Source organism: Mus caroli, chromosome 17 (assembly GCF_900094665.2).
Source record: "Mus caroli chromosome 17, CAROLI_EIJ_v1.1, whole genome shotgun sequence".
Classification (NCBI taxonomy): Eukaryota; Metazoa; Chordata; class Mammalia; order Rodentia; family Muridae; genus Mus; species Mus caroli.
In genome coordinates this window covers 23,946,069-23,951,315 of record NC_034586.1, presented here as the reverse complement: position 1 = coordinate 23,951,315, position 5,247 = coordinate 23,946,069, and the positions used below count along the sequence as shown (strand labels likewise).

General features: G+C 51.4%; 1 pseudogene; it reads left to right on the top strand.

Moving 5' to 3' along the window:
- The first annotated feature begins 887 nt into the window (after positions 1-887).
- LOC110284265 lies at positions 888-1,237 on the top strand (annotated as a pseudogene).
- The last annotated feature ends 4,010 nt before the right edge of the window (positions 1,238-5,247 follow it).

Here is a 5,247-nt window from a genome sequence, read left to right as displayed (position 1 = left end):
TGAGCCACCCCACCTCCAAGCCCTATGCTAGTCTTTAAGGAAAGCCCTATGCTAGTCTTTAAGGAAAAAAAAATTTGTGCACGTTTCCAAGTGTGTATATGTCATGTGTGTGCAGTTCTCTTGGGAGCCAAAAGAGGGCATCAGATCCCCTGAAATTGGAGAGAGTAGGTTGCTGAGTCTCCTGATGTGTTAAGAACTGAACTTGGGGTTTCTTTTTCTTTCCTTTTTAAAATATGTGTGTGAGTACACTGTCGCTGTCTTCAGACACACCAGAAGAGGGCATCAAATCCCATTACAGATGGCTGTGGTTGCTGGGAATTGAACTCAGGACCTCTGGAAGAGCAGTCAGTGCTCCTAATTGCTGAGCCATCTCTCCAGTCCCCGAACTTGTGTTTTCTGGAAGAGTGCCAAATGCTACCACTTGCAGGGCTATCTCTCCAGCCTTAAATTACTTAATTTTTGGACTTGGTGATCATTGTGACATACTTGAACCAAACACAGCCTGATAGAAGTAAAACTTGGGGGCTGGAGAGATGGCTCGGTGGTTAAGAGCCATCTTTAGATGGCTGCTCCACCAAAGGACCTGGGTTCAATTCCCACCACCCACATGGCAGCTCACAGTTGTCTGTAGCTACAGTTCTAGAGGATCTGATGCCCTCACACACAGCATACAAGCAGGCAGAACACTAGTATGCATTAAATAAAACATTAAAAATTGTTTTTGTTTTTAAAGTAAAACCTTCACCTTAAACCCCAGCACTTGGGAGGCAGAGGCAGGCGGATTTCTGAGTTCGAGGCCAGCCTGGTCTACAAAGTGAGTTCCAGGACAGCCAGGGCTACACAGAGAAACCCTGTCTCGAAAAAACAAAAAAGCTCTTCGGACTTGGGCTTGGGTTCCGGCGACATGGCTAAACGCACCAAGAAGGTCGGCATCGTCGGCAAGTACAGGACCCGCTATGGTGCCTCCCTCCGGAAAATGGTGAAGAAAATTGAAATCAGCCAGCACGCCAAGTAGACTTGCTCCTTCTGTGGCAAGACCAAGATGAAGAGATGAGCCGTCGGCATCTGGCACTGTGGTTCCTGCATGAAAACAGTGGCCGGTGGGGCCTGGACCTACAACACCACCTCTGCAGTCACAGTGAAGTCTGCCATCAGAAGACTGAAGGAACTGAAAGACCAGTAGAAGCCCTGCTGTCTGAGACTTGCCTAGCCTGCAATAAACGGGTTATTTATGTAACATTTAAAAAAAAAAACAAAAAAACAAAAAAAACAAAAACAAAAAACAAAACCCACCTGACTGTGAACAGTATCACAGGCCTGCGGTAGGAAGAAGTGCAATCTAAACACGTATGGACCATGGACCGTATTCAGCTACTGCTAGGAGGCCCACGTATGCCAGCCGTGTGTGAGCTTGTCACAGAGAGAGACAGAGTCCCCTGTGGACACACTAGGCTCCCAGCACCCCAGTGCTCACAGGCAAGGGAACAGGCTGCCTTCCGATCCCAGGACAAACAGAAAGAATCAGGATTGCTGGAATGGGCTCAGTCGGCTTGCCCAGATGATGCCCCTGCCCCCCCCCAAATCCCAGCCTCTGAGGTGGAGGCAGGAGGATCCAAAGTTCAAGGTCATCCTCAATTGTGAGGATATGGGCTAGCCTGGGCTAGGAAAACCCTCTTAGGAAGAGAGAGAACAAACCTGCCTGACTTTAGGGGATCAATAGCGACTCTTTGGGGATTTTAAAGGGCACCTTCCAGCCTTTCCAAGGACCCAGAAGGGCAATAAGACCCTTCCGGTTTGCCTGGGTGGTGTGCCCTCCGGAGGGAAAGGGAGAATGGGAGTTTGAGGAGCGAGGCCGCGGGTTGCTCCTGGGGCAGCCCTCTGGCAGAGAGAGAGAGAGACAGAGAGAGAGAGAGAGAGGGAAAGAGAGAGAGAGAGGGAGGGAGGGAGGGAGGGAGAAAGAGAGAGAGAGAGAGGCTTGCTGCTTGCTGGGAGGACCCTGCTGGAACCGCTCAGCACAGGAGCCTGGCTTGCTTTTCAAGCCCTCCCACCCCCTTTTTTTCCTCTCTGGTTTAACTGCTTTTTCTGGCCCCAGGGGATCCCTCGCAAGTTAATAAAACTTACTACATCAAAGGGCGCCACAACCATTACCCAATTAAAACCTACCAGGGCTCCTGAAGGAGGGGGGGCATGATTAACCCCATTTTACGGATGGGGAAACTGAGGTTAAGTGGCTTGCCCCGGGCTACCTAGGAAATGAGGTGAGGTCTCAGCTGTGTTAGGGCTTTGTGGCATGTTCTCCTGAGGGTACCCCTGCAGGTGGCGGGGGGGCTGTTTCTGCAGCAGACAGATTTTATTTTTTTAATTTGTATTTTTCAAGAATCCCCCCCCCCATCCTGCCGGAAATAATTCCGCCCCGGCTGTACTGAGCCTGAGGAACGTCACTGGTGCTGGTCGTCGCCTGGCGGCAGCTCCTGCCTACAGCCTAGAGAGGTACTATAAAAACAGATGAAAGCCAGAGGTTCTGAACGGGCAGCAATTTAGGAAACAACCTGGGCCTTTCAGAAATTAATGTTAGGTAAAGATGCCAAGTCATCCGCCCAGCGCCCTTCTGAGAGCTCAGTCAGTCTACAGCTCGGCCTCCTGGGGGGGGGGGGGGCCGCAAAAAATTAAAAAAAAAAAAAAGGAAAAAAAAAAAAAAAAGCAGACCCTTTCCCTCTGCCAGCCATGGCTCTTGCTCTTCCTTTCCAAACAGCATAAAATTCCTAATCCTGTTTATTCTCAGCGGGGCTCAGCTTCCAGCAGACAGACTGTGGGTCCCGTGGGGGTCCCCACACCTCCCCCTCAGTCTCATGCCCTCTCTGTGGGTGCAGCCAAGATGGTTGCAGTGGTTCCATCCCTCCTATCCTGTAGAGACTCTGCAGATATCTTAGTGATATTGGGACGACGGGTGTCCTGGTCAATGACGGAGGAGAGTAGGTTGCTGGGGGTTGGTTAACACTATCCGAGGTTATTTTTGAGACTAGGTTAACATTATCTGAGGCTGTTTCGAGACTCCGTTAACACTATCTGAGGGAGATCTTGGAGGCTCGGACTTTTCCAAGCCTCTCCAGTGTGATCCCAACCAATTCACCGAGGTGAGGGCGCTGTGTTTATGTAAATAATTACCAGATTTCGGGTGGCCAGACGTGTTTCTGCACCCAAGAGGCAAGCCAATAAATTAATTTGGGGAATTAAGGATCAGATTGGTTTTATCTCTGCAAATTGGGTCGGGTTCTGGCAAGTGGTGGGGACATCCGGTGGGCTGGGCTTAGGATCCAGACATCTAGGGGTTGTAGCTGCCCACCCCCCCTTCCTCATTGTTGTTTCTTCCCGCTTCCCCCTCACCCTCTCCCCTTCTACTAGGCTGGTTCTGGGAGGGGGGATTAGGAAAAGAGTCACCCCTACTTGCTCTCTGCTTACCCTACAAACGAGTGAAGGGGGAGGGGAAGGAGACTCGGTTCCCTGTCTGTTTCTTCTTGGACTACATACACAGCAGCAACTGGACACCACAGCAAGCTCTGTAGGCGTCTCTTCACAGGCCACCTCTCTGTGTTTGTATTCAGCCAGCACACTTGGCGCTGGCGCTGGTGGCAGGGTACTTGCTAGCCCGAGGGGCACCGAGTATCACGCCAGAGGGCTGTGGCCCAGGAACCAAAAGACAGGGTCTCTTGTAGCCTGGGCTGGCATTGAACATCTGGTCTTCCTCCTTTCAGTGCTAGATACAAGCATGCACACCAGTGTATGAGGTGCTAGGCACTGAACTCTGGGCTGGGCTTGTGCTCACGTCATTCTCGATGACCGAATGACCGTGACCCCTCCTGATCCCGCAGAGTGAAAGTTCACCCATCTGAGCCGGATAGAACCATGTCTCTAGTCTGCGTTTGGTGCCCGTTCTGGGGCAAGTAGATCTCTGTTCTGTCTCCCCCATCACAGTTAGCAGAGAGGCCTTGGGAGAGGGCCAGCACCTCAGAAAGAGGTAGTGGTTGGTTGTGATCGCTGTGGCAGCTGAGGTAGGCATCCTTGGGCCTGGCTTCGAAGGAGGAGGCAACGTGGTCACTCAGACAGGGACACAGAAAGGAAAGGTGTTTGCCTGGGGAGCCGGCTTCCTGAAGGAGGGACAGCATAGGCCAGGCTCAGCAGGCGGTTAACCATTTTGTAAAGCGTCTCCATTTTGGTTAAACAGCAACAAGCTTCAGAATTAAAGTAGCTTGGTTCCCGGCACTAAAGCACCTTCATTTCTAGATTTTCCCCTCCCTGCCCTATTGACCGAGAGTAATGGCCGACCATGAGAGATGTTTATCACCACCTGGCATTCTTTAACTCCCTGCCACCCCAACCAACTCCAACAAGTGGGGGAACATTTCCCTCCCTCCCCCCCTCCTCGTCCTTGGCTGCCCTGTTTAACTGCCCCAGCTTGGAAGTGGACACTGGACGCCAGGTGCTTTTACCCAGGTCCCCATCTGCTGGCCCTTTCCAGAATAAACCATTGTCCTTGAGTCAAGTCTCCCCACAGGCCTAAAAAGCATAGACAAGATTTGCCAACATACAGAGTCAAGGAGCTTAGGAAAGCCCCCTTCCCGCCCCCACCCTGGATGCCACAAGAGGGAGGGAGTCTGTGGACTCTGAGGCCTCTTTTGAATATTTTAAATATCTATTGAATATAGTCTATTCAGTAGAGTGAAGCCCGGTCTGTTCATTTAGGTTTACAAATCATTGTTGGCCTCTACTTGGAGAGGAAGAAGCTGTTCTGAACACAGAGCTCATGTACCATGGAGCACTTAGAACCGTGGAAGTGGCTGCCCAGGGACTTCTGGGGGTCCGTCCACCTCCTTCCTGCGCCGCCCCACCAATGCTAGGCATTGCACCACCACATCTGTGGGAGCTGAACTTGGGGTCTCCTTCTGCAGCAGGGACGTTCTTGACCTGGCCATCTCCCCCCTAATGGCACCAAGGACTAGTGATTGCTGAAGTGTGGCTTCTTCTTGGTGTGCTTCCTGTATGCTTGTCAGTTTCTGTAAGTCAGGAAATAGTTGAAGGTCTCGGGGTGTAGCTCAGTGGCAGGCACAGAGAGCTCACCAGCAAGCATGCCGGTCCGTTTTTTATCAACTTGACTCAAACCAGAGTTACCCAGGGTAAGAGGAAACCTCAGCTGAAGATTTCACCTATGGGGCGGCGTGTCCTTTCCTTGCTTGTTTTTCTTTTTTCTTT